Genomic DNA, 23,064 nt, shown 5'->3' on the forward strand with positions numbered 1-23,064 from the left:
AGCAGAGAACAAAATGTCAATTTTTAAAGCCTGGTATCAACAAAACTCTGACAGGCAAATTACTTTGATAAGGTATTGATTAATGCTTTTCAGAAGTAGGCATCCTCCGTAAGTATGGGTAGATACAGATCTCTCCTCACCAGAAGCAGACAGAATAGTGGGAGGTCATTTCACCTGCTGCTCATATCTGTCACCACTGGGCTTCTGGGTTGCCAGGCTACCCCAGTGGATTGTGGGGGACTAGAAAGACTGTTTTCAAGCTGTGATTGGAATAGTCTGCTTATTTTTTCCTAACAGTAACTACTGCTATGAGGATACGAGATGAGAGAGACAAGCTCATTCAGTTCTCTTACAAACTATGAAAATCTGTCCCTTCCTGCAGGAAGGGCCCCCTACCTCATTTACTATCTCCACATTCTCCCAGTGGCCTCCCAATCCATTTCATATTAGCCATTAAATAAAGAAATGTTATATTCACAGCAAATGTCTTCTGGCAAGTCCTTATGGCATCGAAGGCAGCCCAAATAAAACACAGGACCATGCAGAATGGGGAGAAGTAGTCTTTAGGCGGAAACGTAATAAATAAGGGGGAAAAATACATTAGATTTCTAACTGCCTCTGAAAGGTCAGCATCAGGGTGTTAGAGTGAGAAAAAGGATTGAGATAAGAAGACAGAGAAAAATGGATCGTCTTTATGGGCTTTGCAATGGATTAAATAAATAAGCTGAGCAATGATAGCAAGAATAAGCTGCAGCAAGTATCGTGCTGTTACTGACCACAAGTGAGTGTGGGCTCCTCAACTGAATAAGAAAACAGCAGGCGCTCTCTAGGGAGGATTCGTGACAAAAATAGCAACATACATTCATTATGAATCACATATCCTGCCTGAAATAAGAGGAAACCTTTTAGGAAAGTCGAAGAATTCCCTAGGCCCTCATTACTGTAGTCAACATAAGGAAGAGAAGAAAACTGGAGGAAGCTCTTCTTTCCATTTGAATGAAGAATGAGGATAAAAACCACAGTTTGGCTTATTGGAGCTTCTTGGCTTTTTCAAGAATGTTTTCAATTCGTCAAACCTAAGAGCACTGTTGTGAAAAGCACAACACTTTTATCTTTAATTTATGATGTCATGTTTACTTGTATTTATGGATGTCCCCACGTGTTTTTGCAAATCTGTCAGAGTCATTTGAGACCTGGCAAGCATTTGACAGAGGATTATAGAAGCAAAGAGCCGTTAAAGATCTTAGTTAGGTTACAATCCACTCCATTTACTTGATAAATGGAGATAAAGTCCAATAGGAATTAACTGATTTTTCACAAGTTCACTCCAAAGGACAAATGAGCCAAAATTTAAATGGCTACTGATCTCAAATCATTGTGATTCCCATTTTGCTTCTATCTTGACTCTTAATTATCTTTGAAGTCTAACAGTTTGCAAATTAACTTCTTTTAATTTGGATTTCCATATACATTTTTTTTTTTATTTAGGGACGCTGGGATTGATCACAGAGGCAGTTTACCACTGAACTATATCCCAAGCCTTTTTTATTTTTTATTTTAAAACAGTGTCTCACTAAGTTGCTTAGGGCTTCACTAAGTTACTGAGTATGGCTTTGAATTTACAATTCTTCTGCCTTGGCCTCCTGAGTCCCTGGGATTACAAGCATGCGCCACTTTGCCCCAATTCATACAAAGATTTTGAATATATTTTTTTCTCCTTTTTCAAGATCCTAGTCTGTGAGTGGTACCTAAAAATTACAGTTTATTATACACCCAATCTATAAACACTTGCACACTATTATGACACTCCATTCCTGAGCTTTGTTCCCGTCCTGGAAAACAAGTATGTTTATTCTGATGTCTTGACCTTTCCTGTCTGTTCTTTGGAAGTCATCCATATCCACGCTTTTGGAATAAGAGGCACAATAACTTATTTGATTAAAAAGAAATCAAAGAATACAATCAATCAATGGGCAAAGGAACTAAAGACACTTTTCAAAAGAAGAAATATGAATGTTCAACATCTCCAGCAATTAGAGAAATAAAAATTGAAACTACACTGAGACTGCATCTCACTTCAGTCAGAGTGGCAATAATCAAGAATATAAGAGCAATAAATGTTGGTGAGGATGCGGGGGGAAAGGTCCACTCATACATTATTGGTGGGACTGCAAATTGGTGCAGCCACTCTGGAAAGCATTGCAAGTTCCTAAAAAAAAAAAAAAAAAAAAAAAAACTAGGAATGAAACCATTTAACCCAATCATTCCACTGCTTGGTATATATCCAAAGGACTTTAAAATTTCATACTACTATGACACAGCCATATCCATGTTTATAGAAGCACAATTCACAATAGGTAAGCTATGGTACCAACATAGGTGTCCTTCAAATGGTGAATGCATAAAGTGTCTATATATACACAATGGAGTATTATGCAGCCGTAAAGAAGAAGAATGGCTTTATGACATTTTCCCATGAAAGGATGGATATGGAGACTGTAATGCTAAGTGAAATAAACCAATCCCCCAAAACCAAAGGTTGAATATTTTCTCTGATGTGTGAAAACTAATCCATAATAATGGTGGGAGGTGAATAGAAGTTCAATGGAGTAGACTAAGATGAATGAAGGGAAGAGGTAGGGAATGGGAAAAGGAAAAACAGTGAAGTGAAGCTGACATCATTTTCCTATGTACACATATGAATATATCACAATGGATCTCACCATCATGTATATCCACAAGGAATTAATTTTAAAAATAACCATGGGTAAGTGGCAGAAAGATCAATAGAAGGAAGGGAGCAGGGGTGTAGGGAGGAAAAAAGGAGGAGAGGTACTGGGGGTCTCTCAGAGTTAGAGAATTAGAATAAGACATATTCTATGCTTTTATAATTTTGACAAAATGTCATGTATAGCTAAAAAGAAACAATAAAATGTAAATAAATTTTGCATCTCTGGTTAGTGGACAACCTGACTATATTTAATCACCAGAATGATATAATAAATATTGTACAAAAAAACTGGCACAATAAACATGATATTGGATAAGACTGTTTGCAAAAATGATTGCATACACTTGAAAGCATGGAAAGAAAGCTCCTCATGACTGGAAGACTTGCTTCTGAAGCAGACACACTGCTAAAGAAATGAAGTAGGATTAGGGACGTGAGCTTTGAAAACTGATAGAGGTAATTTTTCCTCCCCATTTCTAATGATGTGAATTGCTCTCCCAATTATTGAGAAATAGAAATGTATTTAATCAGTCCGGATCCAAGGAAGTGCTTATAATTTGCCTAAAATCTTCTCTAGTTCTTTGTTCACAGAATTTTAATAGGAGAGCCAAAGAAACATTTCTGCAATCAGGGTTCCAATATTCAAATCTATACTTTTTTAAACAGCAATAAATCTAAGTAATTTTACACACATCCACCTATATATGTATATTCATAAATTACCTGTGTTTGTTCACTTCACTTAATATTTGTAGCGTTATTAAGCATGGTTTCTATTCTAGAAAAATTAAATGATATGTGTGCTTTCTCTCTGTTTCATAACAATATAATTAAAAATAGAATACATGGGCTGGGGTTGTGGCTCAGCAGTAGAGTACTCAACTAGTACGAGTGAGGCACTGGGTTCAATCCTTGGCACCACATAAATATAAAATAATGTTTATTGTGTCCACCTACAACTAAAAAATATATATTAAAAAATAGAATAAATGTACAGTTAGATATGCCATTAAGAAAAATAACAAGGCCTGGAAAGTATTCATGTGTTCGTACTTCTCCATCTACTCCCAGGTATTCATTGTTCTCACACAGTTTAAGGTTTCAGCAACCAAAGGAACTTTTCCAAGAAATTCATTGTATTCCAATTTAAAGTTCTCACTCGTAATGAATTTTAGTTTTGACATGTTCATCCGGATTTGAAAGCTAAAGGGCACCATGGAAATAAGCTTATTTAATCTCAGACTTTATGCATTTGTGAAAAGGAGAGGCAAAGTGAAGTGACTGACTTAATGCCGTGAAGACTGCAGGGCTGGGGCAGAAAGCTAGGGTTGCCACTCTTCTGAGTAGAACACTCTTTACCACAGAGTCACTCATGACGCTGGGCACTCCACACAGTGCAAAATGTGCAACTCAACAATTGAGATAGATAAAAAGATCTTCTGGAATGTCTATTGTTGGGCTGGAGTGAGCTTTGTTCCTCTGTAGTAATGACCAGTCCTCTTGTACTGATTTAGGCGAAGAATGTGAAATGAATAGGGTACATTATTAATCAACACTTTTGAGATTTTTTTATTTGCCACATAAACTAATATTCCTTTGAGTTAAGAACAGGATGCTAGATTTAGAATCATTAATTAAAATTACCATAATAACCAGGTTTCAGTTTTTATTTTAATCTCATAACTTATTTTCTGATGCCATACATGCAAATTCATTAAACAGGAACTTTTAATGTTGAATTTGTCCCTACCTAAAAAAAATGCAGATCAACATGGTCTAAGTCATACTTAAATTTTCATAATTCTAATTACTCTTACTAATGTTAATATTATAAAATTTATTTTTATTTTTGGAAGAAATTTTCAGGCTCCTGAAAAAATGTTTATTAATTTATTTACATTGTTTACAAAATCTATTTATTAATTTGAAAAATTATTTCACAAATGAGAGGATACTAATGGCAGATTTTTCTAATACTATAGTCTCTTTTGGGGAGAACAATCGATTGGTGTACCAAAATCAGTTAATAGAGTGTTATTTATTGTCAAACACAAATTGAATTGTGAGTTATACCTGCAGTAAATATACATTTTGGCATGTTTCACTGTTTTGTGTATTCCATTAACAATTCTTCTATTGGTTGTTTAAATTTTCTTACCATTCTATGTCATTTTGTTGCCATACAACTTTAGTTTGAGCAGAACCCTTTCGGTTACTTAGTATTTAGTGTCTATGTTGCTGATAACTTTGAGAGTTGAGTAACTGATACAATTTTCACTGAAATTTAAACCCCTTATTTGACAGAAGAATGACTCAGCTCTAAAAATTTTCCATTTTTTAGGCAAGATTTCAGCCTAAAAAAGAAAAGGTCTGACCAAAAGAGAAGACAAGGTAAAAGACAGGCATGATTCTGTGTGGAATTTGGGGACACATCTGGTAAACATTGTCATCAAGAACTTGAGTATAGAGGTTAGCATGACATACGAGAACATTGAGAATTTGCTATTAATATTGATTGTTATTTTTCTCATGCTGGGATATATTTTGACTATCATCAAGTGCCAATTGGACAAATTGCACTCAGTGGGAAAGCTTTTTCTGAAAATAAGACTCTGTGCATTCCTCTGTGCATTGTGTATACACACACGCACACATACACATATATACTTTGAAATGATACAAACTGTATATGCATACACACGCTTAGGAAATGTTTAGACATCATATAAGATAAAGATAGAATTAAAGTTAAGAAGATATTTCCCCGGGGCTGGGGATGTGGCTCAAGCGGTAGCTTGCTCGCCTGGCATGCGTGCGGCCCAGGTTCGATCCTCAGCACCACATACCAACAAAGATGTTCTGTCCGCCGAGAACTAAAAAAATAAATATTAAAAATTCTCTCGCTCTTTCTCTCTCCTCTCTCATTCTCTCTTTAAAAAAAAAAAAAAAGAAGATATGTCCCCAACTGCTCCTATATACTCAGCCTACTACTCACAAAAACAATTATTTCTTTTATATTCTTTCAGAAGATAAAGTTACATATGAATTCATGTGTGTTTGTTTAAAAAAACAATCACTGTAAAACTGACTCCAGGAAAATTGCCAATCACTTATTAAAAATGCATGAACTGATAGTCTGACATGATTTCTCTACTTTGCTCAATTCACTAAGAAAAGAAAGAATATAGAATGGTTAAAGTGAGGTTGATCAGGGATAGAAGTTTTGGACCAGCCTCTCTGTGTCCTGAAAGACCCAATCATGTCATCATGGTCTTATCTGCTTCAGACCTAGAGAAAGGGGTTGTTCTGGGATCATCTGAGAAGCTTACTACTGTCACGGGATTATTGAAATTGGTGTCCCATTTATCCACTTGACCAAATGAGAACCTGACAGATCAGGAGACTGGTTGGTGAGCTGTTCCACTCAAAGAGAGAGGTTCTGCTCTGAGTTGGTGCATACTCCTTGAGCAAAGAATGTGGGGCTGTTTTCTTCAGACCATATGTGAAAAGTGGGGAGAGTACTTACTTTGCTGAAAAAGATAAAGGTACATTGTCTCCTGAAAAGTCTACAGAAAGGTGACACAGTGATCTAATCAGGGCAAAAATAAAGATAGACCCTACATTCTACCTTAGCCAGAAACATGATTAATATAAGTTGAATAAACCGAATAGGGTACAGGTAGTTTCTAATATGTAACCAGGGAGGTAGTTTAATCTGATAAAATTTATTCCCAAAGAAGTGACATGAAGAAATTTATTTTCATGTCTGGAGATGATCCTAGCTTTCATGGGTAGTGAATTATCAAACTGAGGTCACAAAATGGCACAAAATCTCTCAATGTTGTGGGAATGGGTTAAAAAAAAAAGTGAGAGTTTCCACATAATTGTGTAGTTCCATCCTCACTGAATCATAGTAAAACACTTTCAACAAGAAAATGTATTTATGACCTTATCAAAAATTTGGGTCTGGGCTCTTGGCACCATCATGAAGGGATTGCAGTGCTCAATATGGCAAGTAGGCTGACCACTCAATATGTTCCAAACCCTGTTGCTTCTCTATCTCACCCCAATATATACACTTCATTGTACTTTAAATAAAGAACTAATGCTCTGGTCTAGGAAGTATGAATAAATTATAAATGCGATGAGGCATTTCCACCTGACCATATTACATTAGAAAAATCTACTTAATGTGTTTTGAAATTTACATGCATTCATAAAAGAGATTATACAACATATTTCATGTATTTTTCAAAGTTTGCATATTCGACCTGCACTCTGAGATCATGAATTGCTCTTTTAGCTGAACACATTCCTATCCACACCTTCTGTGGTTAGCTGGTGAGCTGGTAAGTTCCCTCTCCCCTTCAGTTCCCACAGAGAGTTCACTTTTATCAGGAAGCTGCTTCCAAATTTTAAAGCCTTGAGTGGTATCCTGCTCTATGCTCTAGAGAATTTTGCTCCTTCATGTAATTTTTGAGCAAAATGTATCTATGTTTAGCAGAAAATTGCTGTAGTTATACAATTATTTTTTGGATAATATTATAGGATATATATATATGTATAATAGGATCCATCTATCTATGTATATATGTGCACACACACACACATATATGGCTATGCAACTGTTTTTATAAAATAGGAAACAATGAAAAAATTTTAAAAGTCATTGACATTAGAGTTTTAGTTCTTACCTTCCAAAGTCATAAAGTACAAAAGTTTTCCACAAAATGTACCTTGAAGCTACTGTGTGAAAAAGGAAACTTATCTAAAATGCCTGTTGTTTTAAACTCTAAGAACTATTGCATCAGAATAATTTAAAATAATATGAGAATGTCAAGATTAGCACTTCAACTCTATGTTGATTGGGAATTAATTATGAAAATATAAAAATAAGACCTTTTTTCCTTTGATATTTTGGCTTGCAGTCTTGTATAGGTTGATCAACCATCTCATTACAATGTTCTTGAGAGTTTCATCTACACTATTAAGAAATTAGGAATCTCCAATTATTTGATATTTTTGTGTATAATTTTTTTGTCTTTGTAGTACTGGAGTTTGAACCCAGGACCATGGGCACTCTATATAAGTAAGTGCTTTAACACTGCTACACCCCAGCACTTTTTTAACATTTTATTTCAATTCAGGATCTCGCTAGATTGCCCAAGCTTGCATTGAACTTGCAATCCTCCACCTCAGCCTCAGCACCACCCCTCCCAGCTTATGGATAATTATCTACATCTTTTACAAATTTTTTCCTCAATTGCTTTCCCTGTGCCAATTTGATTTGCCTTTGTTCTGTGATTTAGGAATTAATGTTAAAAATAGATTTAGGATGGCAGTGAACATTTATTATCCCCTGTGCCTTACCTCTTTACAAAATAAAGTGCTATATGTGAAAAAAATTTAGTTTACTTTAGTCCTTTCTTGATTCCATGTAATTTTTTGTTCATCAGATCAACTAATGCCCATGTAAACATTGGGCAGAGTATTCATTTTTTTATTGAAGGAACAAATAACATACATTGAAAGCTAAACTGGGAAACGTAATGTACCTTTGTAAAGAATTAAAGCAGAAAGTTCAGCCTAATTAGAATGAATAAAATATAGAAAATTACTGTTTGAACATTTATCTGAGGAATGATATAATTGTTCCCAGGAATACCTGTGTTAGGTGATTTATAGTTTTCTATTTTCTTTTATTCTTCATAATTATATTTTCAATTTAAGGGTAATTTGCTTACATGGGGTGATTTTATTAAAAATGTAAAATTTCATTGTTAAATTAACAATTTAAATACACCAGCTCCCTCTTTTAAATGCATAGTCTTGATGACTGTAAATGTTTTGTTCATAATTATTGCCTTCATAATTCATGTAAGCTGAAAGTGTAGTGAATTTGTGGAAACCACACTACCTAATATTACCTTTTCTTCGGCATCATCAAATTAAATCCCCAATAAGTCATATTAACATATGACTAAAAAACTCCACCTGGAAACTAGAATTTTCCAACGTTATATGACTTGCTTCGTTGATAGCATTTCAAGCATCAGCAATTATGTATTCAATGATTAATTCCCTAATTCAAGCAACACTTTTTAAAGATCAACTTTCCTCATTCTAATAGAGTTCATAGAATTAGAGAAATCACTAAGCATTTAAAAATTCCCAATTATTAAATTTCTTTGCCTAAGGATTGACTACTGAAGAGGAAAAGACACTCCTCTGTCTTGTAAGAGATTTTCCATGTCAATAATTTCACTGGATTTGAAATTTTGGAGCTGACACATTCATGCTAGAAAATGATGATCCAATAAAAACATTAGGGGTAACACGGATGGCACCTCCCCTGCCCCAGACAGGCCTCAAATGATTCCAGTTCCTGGCAGAAAACAGATCTGAAAAGGATTGTTCAGGTAGCAACTGATAAGGGTGTTGAGTCTCCAGAGACTCCAACAGTGAGAAGACATTATTACTTTAAGTCTTAAAGGGTCACAAGCAAAGAACTTGTGTCATGACTAGGCAGTGAATCCTGAGCCCTCTACAACACAAAAAGGAGGTAGTAAAGGAATAGCTGACTGGAGAGGTGAGTGACAGAATAAATGCTCTTAGGATGCAGAATTGGACGGCTGGATACTTGGAGAGACTTGAAGTTCACTTATAGGAATAGAAAATAAGGACAGAATTTCTTTACCCCAAACAGAGACCAGGTGAAGAGGCAAGAGAGAGAGAGGGGTGGGGGGGGGAGAGGAAAAGCACTTGAGCTCACTCTTACAAAACAGCTAGAAAGAAAAGAAGACCAAATTAGAGCATCAGAACCAATGAAGGTGGTCAGGCAGCATAACCCAAATTGTAGCCTGAAAATGGTACTGGGCACAGTAGCGATTTTGTGGAGCCCACGACTAGCCAGCCACCCTAGAAGAAATTACATCAGCATGGTCTACCTTCAGATAGCAACAAATTAAACCAGATGTCTCAATAAGCCATCTAAAAAAAGAAACCACAAGCCAAAAGTCGCTGAAACCCCCTTCCCCTCACTACAATCAAGGTCAGCGAGGAGGCACAGAACCACTCCACTTAGCACAGCTTCTTCAGGAGCTCAGGCAGAGATAGAAATGGATGCCCACAATTCAAAATGGCAGGAAGTAGCACTCATGTGCAGGTGAGATGCACCATTCGTGTGCAATACTCTAGAGAAGCTAGGGAGAGGTGGAACCTACCTCAACATTGTAAAACCTACATATGACACACCATTTAGGTCAAGCCAAGGCCAATATCATACAGAATGGAAAAAAAATCCGAAAGCAGTTTCTAAAATCAGAACAAGAAAAGGATGTCCACTCCTACCACTTCTATATTAGATATAGTTCTTGAAACTCTAGCCAGAGTAATAGACTAGAGAAGGAAATGAAAGGGATGAAAATAGGAGAAGAAGAAGTCAAATTATCTCTGTTTGCTGATGACATGACCCTATATTTAGAAAACCCTAAACCTCCAACAGAAGAATTCTAGAGCTGATAAACAAATCTAGCAAAGTAGCAGGATATAAGATCATAAATAAATGAATTGCTTACAAGTACTACAGAAATTATTATATAAAAAAGAAATTAGGAAAGCTCTTGTATTTACAATAATCTAGCAACAACAATTTAGGAATAAATCTAAGCAAGGAGATGAAAGACTTCTACAATGAAAACTACAGAACACTGAAGAAAGAAATTGAAGAAGATCTCAGAAGATAGAAAGATCTTCCATGTTCTTGAATAGGCAAAATTAATGTTGTCAAAATGGACATACTTACCAAAAGCATTATACAGATGTAATGCAAATTCTCATCAAAAACTAATGACATTCTTAACAGAAACTAGCAAAAACAGTTCTCAAATTCATTTGAAAGAATAATAAGAAAACCACTTTAAATTATACTAGAGAGATATGATAACACAAATAGCATAGTACCAAAACCAAAACTAGAATAGAAGACACACACAAATACGTATCAGTAAACTAGAATAGAAGACACACACAAATACATATCAATGCAGTCATCTGATACTTAACACATGTGTCAAAAGTGTATGTTGCAGAAATGAAATCAATTTTAACAAATGATGCTGGGAAAACCAGATGTTCATATGTAGAAAAATTAAACTTGATCCCTATGTCTCATCCTGCAAAAAAGTCAGCTCAAATTGTATCAAAAAAAACCTAGGAATTAGACCAGAAATTGCACTACTAGAAGAAAATGTAAGCTCAACCCTCCAACATACTGACTTAGTCATCAATTTCCTAATTAAGACTCTTCCTAACAGGACTTCTAAAGTGCAAGAAATAAAACCAAGAATCAATAAGTGAGTTGGCATCAAATTAAAAAGCGTCTGAACAGCAAAGAGGAACATGAAGTAAAACCCTACAGAATGGTAGAAGACCTTTGCTACCTGATCCTCATGGAATTAATATACAGAATATATAAAGAACTCAAACAACTTAACATCTCAAGATCAAATAATCCAATATATGGGCAAAAGAATTAAAGAGTCATTTTTCAAACGAAGAAATGAAAATGACCAACAAATACATGAAAAAATGTTCAACAACTCTAGCAACCAGGGAAATGCAAATCAAATCTACATTGAAATTGTATCTCACCTCAGTCATAATGGCAATTGTCAAGAACACAAATAAAAATGTTGCTGAGAAATTGGGATAGAAGATACACTAATATATTGTTTGCTGGGACTGCAAATTAGTACAACCACTCTGGAAAGCAGTATGGAAATTCCTCAAAATAACCAGGAATGGAACCACTGTATGACCCAGCTCTCTCACTCTATGATAGGATAAGAGCTAAGATCAGTACACAATAAGGATACAGCAGCATCAGTGTTCTTAACAATGTGATTCACAATATCCATCCAAGCTATGGAACCACCCAATATACCTGTCAACAGATAAATGGATGAAAAAAAATGTGGTATACATAAACAATGGAATTTTAACTCAGCCATAAAGAAGAATGATATTATGGCATTTGCTGGTGAATGAATAGAACTAGATATCATCATACTAAGTAAAATAAGCCAGACTCAGAAAGTTAATGGTCAAATCTTTTATTATGCAGAAAGAAAACCAAAATAAGGAATAAAAAGTGCAGGAAGGAGGAAATCTCATGAAAATAGAAGAGAGATCAGTGGAGAAGTGGAAGAGGATTCAGGGTTTATTGGGGAAGCGGGTAGGGGAAAAGGGAGGGATGGTGAAATGAGTCAGACCAAACTTTTTCTTTGTACATATATGAGTAGACCACAGTGAATTTCACTTTTATCTAAATCTATAATGCAGTAATCTAAAAAAAAAATCTATAGATAAGTATAAGGAAGTTCAGTAGAGGAAAAGGAAAAGGGGGAGGGAGGAAGGGAGGAAACAGGGATATGCTGGGGACAGAACTGGAGTAAACTGTGTTCCATGCTTGTATAATTATGTGGAAATGAATCCCAAATAAATGATGATTAATTCCTGGAATGTTTCTTGGAGTTTTAAGCCAAGGAGACTACTAAGGAAATGTGGCAATATTAGCAGATGACTTCTAATTTAAACCTTGTTTGTATTATAATAGAAAAACAACTTTGCATGATCCATAAAATCAAAATATTTTTTTGTGCAGAAACAAACAAAAATTTTATAACAGAATGGGGGTTAGAGAAAGAAAAGGGCTTTGGGGTCCCAGACTATGAGTACATGGATTAAGGATAGAAGGCATCCTGGAGAAAAGGCTTGTGAGCTGTACTTTGAAACAAAAATAGAAATTTAAGCTGAAGGGATAAATATAATGGTAGGCCAGTTGGAGCCTGATGCACTTGTATCAAACTGCTCAGAGGACAATTATCAAATTAGTTCATTAATTTAATTACTCCTAGCCAGAACCCTTTTTGTTATATGAGATTATATGATCACCAAGGAAAGAATATGAGAACTATAAATTTGTTAGTGTTCATAATAATAAAAGTTTATATGTGTGTTGTAATGTCTATACAGATCACAAAATATTTCTTGGCAAAAAATTAGGTTACTGCAAACGGTATAAAGTGAACCTCAACCCTATGGTATCTGACATTAACTATGGAATGTTCATTATCAAAAACTCCTTTTCTGTTTTTCTTATTTAGAATAGTTCACCAAAGCTTTCAGTACATTAATTAATTGCCAAATGATCCAGAACTTTAGCTCTAAGAATAAATATTTCCCTTCCTTGAAGGAAGGTCTTACACTGTGTTATTCTTATTGAACCCTTCCCCCAACTAAACTATTAAGGTTTAACTACAGACATGAGGATGCCCTTTCTGTCAGTCAGTAAGCTTACTAAATCCTCCATGTTCTAAAGATATTCTGGGCCAACTGGTCAGCATGAAAGGCAAGAGTTTCTCTTATATACCAATAAGTCATTGCCAGGAAAGAGTATTATCAAATTCAGTTGTATTACTGGTTCAGCCATGAAGTATAACTTATCACATCTTTCTTTTTCTAAGCAACTAGAAGGTTCTAAACTTCCTAAAGAAGCACAGTGGCTCTAAACATTCAAGAAACAAATGCTGGAAAGCAGAACACAGGGCCTAGTGTAGGAAATTTATTTTCACCTTTTCACACTCCCTTAGAGTACTTTCAGGGCCACGTTTTGCTCTGGGGTACATTGAATCCAAAGACTGCTGCCTACAATGTGTTCAATGTGACCATAATTTTCAAAAAGTTTTATTTCTTAAAAAAAAAATCACCTCAAAGAACTCAAGAATGATTTGCTGTCTTGAATTAAATGGTGTCATAAATTTCAGGGACGTATTTTCTATTTTTCAGGCTTTGATTCATTTTCGTTTACATTTGCAAGATAGGAACGAGGTGATTATCTAGACAATTTCAAGCCTCCAAATTTTGTTTGATCTTTCCAGTAAAGGGAAGTCAATTGTTTTATATTCTAAAAGCGATAATTACCTTAATTATGTACCCATCATGTGTAGAAGTTACCAGAAAAGACAATACTTAATGATAAACCCTTCAATATAATTTCATAAACTCACAAGTGCACCATGTTTTATGTGTGTTGGCAGGAGCAAGACAAATAGACAGAATGGGGTATTGTATGAACTATCAGGCTTTGGAGTGCTGTGATAAATGAATCTATTAACACATAATGTTCCCATTTACTCTAGAATTATCTTAAGACTGAATTATAGGCTAACGCTATCCTCATTAACCCTCCAAAGAGTGGCTTGTAAAATAATATTACTCACCGTTACATTAATTACTGGAAATATCAATTATAAAGATGTGCATCGATTCAGAATATTTTTAGGTGAGAGGAAATTTTTCTAAGTAGAGGTGAAATTTAATTATAAATTTTCAACTTATAGACTCTCAACTCTCTCATTCAAATAATTTTCTTTCTTTCTTTTTTTGGTGCAGAGATTGATATACTAAAACCTTTATGTACCAAAGCTTTCAGCAACTTGATTGAAGCTCTAATTGGATTAGGCCCCTTATTATATCAACAGAAAATAAATGAAGGGAAGCCAAATATAAGATTTCCCTTCTCCAGCACATGAACTTGAGCCACTACTCAACCTCTCTTTCCTGTAGGTAACTCTTGTGTACAACTGAAGTAATAATGAGATTAATCTCCAAATATTATTGCCAGTGTTAAATGAAAATTACATGCAAAGATCTTGGAACAAAGCCTGGAACATAATAAGCTCTTGATAAAAAGTTTTCGTTCCACCTTTTATAAATTATATAGGCTTTAATAAACATACATTCAGTAAGTTTTCAATAGATCAGTGTTTGCTTTTGTGGACATACATGCAATGTTTATTGCTGAATTTACAGCCTCTATTTTAAAGAGCTTTTGAAATATCTTTTGTAAAGAACTTATAGGAACATGGAGACTGAGACAAGGGAGACCTCAAGTGATCACAGCAAATTCCCATTAAAGCTGTAAATAGAACACTGGAGTTCTATCTTCCAGTCCAGTGATCAGACTAATAGGATAGACTTTAGGGAGATTTCTAGTTTCTTTAAAGTGACAATATTCTTCACAGACTTAGAACTTCCTGGAATGATTCACATGGGGCCTCTTAAGAAAGATGTGATAAAGCTTTCAGCTACATGGCCCCGTTTCAAGAACCTAAAGCTTTGTGTGCCTCCTCAGAAATAGAGCTGCCAAGGACAATTTTGTTTCCAGTGTCCCTTGAAAAACTGCATACAAACCTTTTTGGTTTTGTCACTTTCCAAAAGAAAACAAATCTCATTAATTTATCTCTTGACATACACAACTAGAGAAAATTTGCTAACAGATATGTTGGTCAGATTACACGAATCACGAGAAGTGATATGAGCCTTGTCCTCATGGAAAAAACACCCACAGTTAAGCTTCCCTACCTGTTCCTGTTTCCCAAATAGCTTAACTGCAAACAACCAGCCTTTCCCATATAACTTACATAAGATTCATGGATGCCCCTCATATTTACCCATGACAAGGCCTGACAGATCTCCAAATTTCCCTTCTTTGCTTTATAAGTGAATAGCTGGACTGTTTATACCCATTGACCAATCTAGACAAAGCACCTGCTAACTTGACTTAACCAATATTAGATTTCTTTCCTTTCTCCTGTTCTTGCACTTTGACTCACTGTGCCAACGCCAGCAACAGCCTGAGGTGTGAAATAACACTTCCTTAACAGATCCTCCCCTCCAGGGAATTTTTTTTTGTTCAAAAGTCAGATCATTCTACCTTCTGATCATACTAATTAGCTGCACCAAGGTTTTTTTCTACCTTTATTTACTCCTGCCTAAAATAAAGAAAGTGCCTTTATGTCTGACCTCAATGAAATTTGCAGATCTCAAGATCATAGCTGCCTCCCCACTAAAATACAATCCTTTTCCCTACTGGCAATACCTCCCTTCCCCTTATTGCAATATTCTTCCAAATAATGTGTCTGCTTATCCACGTTCAAATTTGGTTTCATTTGACAAGCCAAAGGTCACAAATGAAAACCTAGAGATTAAGGTCACAGTGGAGTATTTTCATATCTAAAATGTGAAAAGTAGAACTCTTCCAGTCTCTGATTTTATCAAGCACTAAAACTACAGAATGCATATCTATAAGTTGCACTATTATTCAAGACTTCCAAAGCAGAAATCACAACATCAGTTTTTCAACTCCAAGACACATTTCTCCAGCAATTAAAAAAGATTTTAAAGCCAAGAGAACAGAGAATGAAGATTAATTAATAGACACTGTTTTTGTTGAGAATCAGTGGTATTCAGTGAGTCTCACCCCCTGCACCACCATCACGCACACCATCCATTGAAGGAAGTAGGTCTTAAAAGGGAGTGTTTGAAGATATTGACATGTGACCCCTGCAGTAAAGACACAGGTATGACTGAATTCCAGGTGAGTAATATAAAAGATGATCAATTAGATTGCAAAACACTTATAGAAGGGCTAGAATTCAAGTGGGTTCATCAGGAGATCTGAAATCCCAAGTTCATTAAAACATGTTATTGTTTGGATGTGACATGTTCCCCTAAAGCTCACAAGTGAGACAATGCAAGGTTTGGAGGAGAAATGATTGGGTCATAGTCTTAACCTAATCAGTGAGTTACTCCCCTGATGAGAATTTACTGAGTGTTAACTAAAGTGGTAGAGTGTGGCTGGAGGTGGTAGGAATTGGGGGTATGGTATAGGGTATATATGTTTGCATCTGGCAAGTGGAGTCTCTCTCTGCTTTCTGATCAACATGTAAGCTGTTTCCCTCTGTCACATTCTTCTACCATGATGTTCTGCCTCACCTTGAGCCCCAAGGAATGGAACCAGTTTTCTGTGGACTAAGACCTCTGAAACCATGAGCCCTGTAATAAACTTTTTCTCCCCGAAAATTGCTATGGTCAGGTCCTTTAGTTACAGCAGCAAATAGCTACTAAAACAAGCAAGAGGTGGAGTTTCATTTGCCATGAACTAATTGTGGGTCCTCTGATGGAAAGATTCCTTTAGTTACTCAGGACCTATTTAAAAAAAAAAGAGTAATACATCTCAACAAAGAGAAGCAGAGAGTATCTCCTGATTTCTAGAATGCAGAACAAAGAGAAAGTTAACATCCAGAACATAACACATTACTCCATTAAAGAAATTGCTCTGACATGTGTCAGCAACTGGGGGCTCTAGAAAATTCACAAATGTTCTCGAGAGAGTGTTCAAACATCTATCTAGCTTAGAAAACATGCCATATGCTTCAAACAGGAGCAATTGGGTAAGATTTCCACAGTTCCTCATGTATTTTTTCTTTCCTACACAATGTGTCTGAAGAGTGTATCAGATGGATAGAGGAGGTAAAGAAAAAATGTCCAACATTGTAATTTTGGGGGTGCTCTGACTAGTTCATTCAAATAGTTTATTTTCACTTTTTATTTGAGAATACTATTTTACAACTCAGTACAGATAAAAGTTAACTAGTATAAAAATAATTGTAAGGCAAATAATATTTATCCATATAAGTGCAAATCACTGGTGTAATATAGTTGATGTGGACATTGGACATTGACCAGTTTTACCAGTTTTTTCTTCTGCTTGTAAATTTATTTCAACATTCCAATAAGAACATAATCAATAATTTCTGTGGTAACAGAGATATCTAATATAAAAATCACTAAATTTAAGTTGTGCTGATTAATTTTCAAGGCTGTTACTTAATTCCAACATTATAGATATGTTAAATTTCAAGATGATATGTGTTTGACAGAGGATGACTTCAATCAAATTCTTTTTTTTTTTCTCTAGACAGAATAGGGGTTACTTATTTTTGTACAGGTCACCTTCTACTTAAAAATCAAAGTGACAATCATGAATCCCTGAGTGCTTCTCATCTTTGTACGCATTAGGGGAACATGAGCTTCATTCAGACACTCAAAATGCTTAGGATTCTCCAATAAATGCTAGGTTAAATGAAACCCCAACATAGAGATGTATTAATTACTAACAGGCAGAAATCCAAACCCTACTTTCTTGTAAAAGTTGATATCCATGCAACATATACAACATGTAGCATTTTATTACAAAGTCCTGGAGAAAAAAAAAGAGAATAAAATAATAGAAATGACCAAGACAATTGAGAAGTCAATTTAAATGTTGGACTGCTTTGAAATATAATTTTATTTTCTGAAAAACATTAAGGTTTTCTTTCTTAAGTTCTCAAATAATCTTTCTCTGTCCCTTAGTGTTTTAGTGTTCCAAATTTAATTAATGTGATGGTCTACCCATGAAGAAAAGGCACTAAATTAAAAAATAGTTTTTCATAAGCGTTTTTTCAGAAATATTTGCTTTACTATCATATTATGTATGAAATATTTGGTATTAAAACAATAAAATCTGAGGGAGATACTTATATAGAGAACTGTATTTAAAAATTTGAAAAATCTGGTAGAATATACCCACAGTAAAAGTACAGAGAACATATTTTCTACTTCAGGTAGTATAAAAGTCTAGTCTGGTGATAATAGATTGCAGAAAGAATTCTAATGTTTTTATTAGTATATAAAAACAATAACAAAAGTTCAAATATAATATAATGTTGTTGAAGAATAATAATCCACTTTTTATATATAAAATATTAACATCCTAAATAAATTGATATTCTCTGTAGCTGAAAGAGAAAAAAATTAATGAGAATATTTTGACAATATTTTCCAACCGCAAAAAAATAAAAAAAAATAATAGGACATAGCAACATACAAACATACTAACACATATTAGTGATAACTTGATTCATTTATTTTATCCACAAATATTTGTTGAATTCCTTGAAGTCACTAAGGGATTTAGCAGAAAATAAAACAGATTAAAAATATCAGCCCTAATTGAGTTTATTATGTATTTGGGGGAGAAAGTCAATAGACAGATGAAAAATAAAGTAAATGTTAAAAGCATTATTAAGTGAAACGAATTAAGACTGCTACGAGGTAGAAGGTCCGGATGTTAGCAGAACTGCTGTTTGAAGTAGGGTCAGTAGGGGAGGCTTTCCTGAGGAAGGAGACTTGTTAAGAGATCTAAAAGTTGAAAGTCAAGTGGATATGCAAAGAAGCACATTCCAGAAAGAAGGGCTATTAGGTGCCAAAGGTTTTGAACAGGAGGCTGCCTGAAGTGCTTCAGGCACAGTCAAGGTGGAACAGATGTGAGAAAGAGAAAGAGATGATGGATTAAAAAGATAAGGAAGAAGGGCATTAAGTACCTGTCAGTCATTGAAGCCATTCATTTTTTTCCCTTGGTATGAGAGACTTAGGATTATTTTGTTATTCTTTGATATGCCTGCATTCTAAACACTCTTCTTATCATGGGACATAAAAAATTAGAACATAGGATGAATTCCCACCTACTTACTACAACAATCAACCAAGATCATTCTTGTTTCATCATATCCCTATTCAAGTTCCAGGGTTATTTTCAAACAAATCCCAGATGTGATGTATTCATACCTACAAATACTTCAACATGTTTCTCCAAAATATAAGGACATGTTTTAACAGTGGAAAAAAAATCATTATTTTAGCTTTAAATATCTTTTCAAATAATCCCTTCATATCAAATATCTAGTAATATTAAGGCAACCTACATTTTTTACACTGTTTGTTGAGTACAGATCAAAACAAGTTCCACATTCTATATTTGCTGACTTGTCATGGAACTGTTGATCTCTTGGCCAACTTCTCAGCAGATGAAAGTGCCAGATCAGCAAAAAGAGTCAGTCTTCATTTTTTCTATTTCTGGATATGAAACTAAAGGACTGAACAATGTGAGCACTAAGCATTTAATGGCATCTGACAAAGTGACTGTCTTACATAGCTGTTTTCCAGGAAAATCCTTAGAACTTGTAAAAAATTTAAAGAAATAATTAAAATATGTAATTATTTAAATAAAATACCTAACTGAAGAAAAATTAATTGATACGAATTCTTTACCATGATAAAGCAGGATTCTGACAAAATATTTTATCACAATAGCAAATATAAATTGAATACAAAGGCAAGTTGATATTTTACTGCTTTCCCTAGGACTATAACAATTCCAGTGGTTTGGAACAGAAAATCACAACCAAAGCCATAGATTCACATTTTATAGGCATAGATTACCCAAGATCTTATTATCTTATTAGCATGCTAGCTGGTTGGCGTTCTAGCTCTTTAACCATGGTAAAGAAGTTAGAATTTTAAAACTTTAAAAATATCTAATTCTGAGATGTCAGACTATTGTATTACACAATCATTAAAGATCATTGAATTTTTTACAATATTAGCATACACTGTGGGTATTAAAATTTTCACCAAATTATTGTCTCTCAAAGACTGGTGAGCATGTAAATGACCCAGGTTGAAAAGCAAGCATAAAGTAATAACAAGTAATGAAGTGTTATTAAGGAAATACACAATGACAGAAAAACAAAAGTATGTTATATCTGTACATGTCACAATTGCTAACTAAGAGTACCCTAGAAAGATAAAAAATAAAATATTTTAAAGTTGGAACAAAGAGACACTTGAAGACTTTATGCATAAGATAAAAACAAACAAACTCAGTTGCTTAAGAAGAGGAAAGAAAATAGGGAGCTGATAGTAGCAGATAGCTCTGTTGCCTCCTTCGACCTCCCGTCTGCTTTTGTGTGATACGAGCTGGAGATGTGAAGGACAGTCCCTTGCAACTCAGTCTTTTTGTGTGACAGTGGGTTAGCCCTCATTCAAACCTGGTCAGGAAGTGCAAGAGAGTTCATTTCTCAGAGGACCCACTAGAAAAGCATCCCAGGAGTAGTAAATCCATCATCATAGGTGCAGAAGGATTTTTCATTCTTTCCCATCTTTCCCTGTTCTGCCAACCCTACCTCCTGGATCACATTCTAAGTAAACTACCTGTACCAATGTCCTGTGCTTGGCGCTGCTTCCAGATGAAAATACACCAAAATCCTTACTCACAGTAGCATTAGGACAAAATTTTCTTAATTAAAATTTTGTTTGCATTACCCTAACATAAATATCAAATTAAGAATGAGTTCAAGATAATAGCTCTCCTTTAGTGTTTCCAGTGTGAGAGAGAAACTGAAAAATTGGAGAAGCTTTGGTTTTGACATGGTCCTTTAACGTTTATTGTATTCATGACGGAAATGAATTGGGATTATTTGACCATTAAATAAAATTTCCTCTTTTGTTCATGAATGCTTCCCTGTACTGAAAAATAAACTTAATTAAAAAACACAGTTACTCAAATTATGATTCATGCATTTTCAGAAATGACAGCTTAATGCCAATACTCTGCAATTAATTATCGTTATCAGAATTTTCACATGAGCTCTCATCAAGTGTCCAATAAAATAGGCTGATTTGTACCAACCATATTTTTGTGTAGACATTAAATTATCACAACTGTAGCACCTCCCCAAAACATCTGTTTACTAATTGAAATCAGATAACTGATAACTGCTGCCTTTAATATGGCTAAACCAAGGGGTATTCTGCCAGTCTTCTACTGTGATGAAGTGATAGCTTCAAGCTATCATTTCTCTGTGTTTTCTTATCAGCTCTGAATTTTCATCCTGGCAAATATTTGAAATTTTCCTATTATTGCAGCAGTCCTCTATGAATAGATCTTCTACAGGGAAGAGATTGCAATCCAGATTATTTAATTATTACATTATGTCAGTGTGCCTCCAGCTAGTTGATATCTGAGAATACTCTTCCAATTAATTGCACAGAATGGCATGGCTTCAAGCCCCTAAACAGAATCATTTGGTACAAACTATTATCCAGGTCCTGGCAAAGATTCAACTAAAGAAAAAGATTCCTGATGGCATTCTTTTTAGGAATAGGCCAAGATTCTTACTTTTCTTCTCTTCCTTCTCTCTTTCTTTGTGCTTACCCAAATTATTATTATAGTTTGGATATGAGATGTTCTCAAAAACATCTGTTAATGCAGGAAGCTTCAGAGGGAAACAACTGGACTGTGAGAGCTGTAATTCAATCAGTCTATCCTAGTTCAAATTGCCTGGGTGGTAACGGAAGGTAACTGCATGTCAGGAAGAGGTGGGTCACTGGAGGTGTGCCAAGGAAAGCTGTACCTTCCTTGCAGACCCTTCACCTCTCCATCTCTCTGTCTCCTGGCCATTGTGAGGGGAGAAGAACTTTCCCACCATGCCCTTTGTCATGAAGTGAAGCATCACCTTGGGTCCAGAGTAATGGAGTCTGCCATCTACGGACTGAGACCTCTGAAACCATGAACCCCAAATAAACTTTCCCTCCTCTAAGTCGTTCATGTTGGGTATTTTGGTCACAGTGATGCACAAACTAAATAAAGCAATTATATGTAACATACATCAAATCAAATGACTAGAAAAATCCAAAGTGCTTCTCAGTTAATTTAACTCCCTAAAAGAAAAAAAAAAAAGCATTCACAGAACAACAATTTAGTCTTTTGTTTCAAATTAAGAATGAATCCTACAAAAATATTTTCCCATTTCTTATAATACTACTTTTTAGCATTATGTTTTTTTTTAAAGAAAGAGGAGAGGGAGAGAGAGAGAGAGAGAGAATTTTTTTAATATTTATTTTTCAGTTCTCGGCAGACACAACATCTTTGTATGTGGTGCTGAGGATCGAACCCGGACCACACGCATGACAGGTGAGCACACTACCGCTTGAGCCACACGCATGCCAGGTGAGCACACTACCGCTTGAGCCACATCCCCAGCCCCTAGCATTATGTTTTTCAGACTAAGTATTTTCTGATAAGAAAGACACATATGTGCTAAATTTATATTAGCAATAAAAGATTTTTATATTTTTATTTGATCATATTTTTATACTTGCATTTCCTATATCTTTATTTGGGTTAGACAATAATCATTAATTTGCATTTTAAAATTATATTCTCTTTCATTTTTTAATGCCATCAGTCTCAGGAATCCATGTTTACCAATACTTTTCCCCTACTACAATCTCCCGGCTATTCGGCTATTCTTTCACTATGTTCAAGATATGGGCTGTGAGAAGCAAATATTATCTCAATGAATGAAAATGCACTCCACAGTTATATAACTTCAAATTTAGAAACAAACTGCCACACACATATATACACACCCACACAGAGTAAGTTTTTACACTGTAAGAGGAGAGAAGCAAAGCTGGATATGATTTTTCATGAACGTTGGGGAACAGATTCTTAAACTTGAGTTAAAGAAGAATACTTTCATGTCTAAACTCTCTGCCACACACAAGGTATTAGACTCAGTGTTGACTTGTATTATCTTATA

At 34.9% G+C, this 23,064-nt stretch overlaps 1 protein-coding gene across 4 annotated transcripts in view; it reads left to right on the forward strand.

The window, feature by feature from the left end:
• Anxa10 (annexin A10) overlaps positions 1 to 23,064 on the forward strand; it is a 525,713-nt gene that overhangs the window by 246,760 nt on the left and 255,889 nt on the right. For 2 of the 4 annotated variants that reach the window (XM_078030966.1, XM_078030968.1), the window contains exon 2: positions 22,368 to 22,433. The exons of the other annotated variants lie outside the window; for them this stretch is intronic. The gene's annotated coding sequence lies outside the window, so the exon portion shown is untranslated. The remainder of the gene's footprint in view (positions 1 to 22,367; positions 22,434 to 23,064) is intronic. 4 annotated transcript variants of the gene reach the window in all.

The sequence above is a fragment of the Ictidomys tridecemlineatus genome, chromosome 14, assembly GCF_052094955.1.
Source record: "Ictidomys tridecemlineatus isolate mIctTri1 chromosome 14, mIctTri1.hap1, whole genome shotgun sequence".
NCBI lineage: Eukaryota > Metazoa > Chordata > Mammalia > Rodentia > Sciuridae > Ictidomys > Ictidomys tridecemlineatus.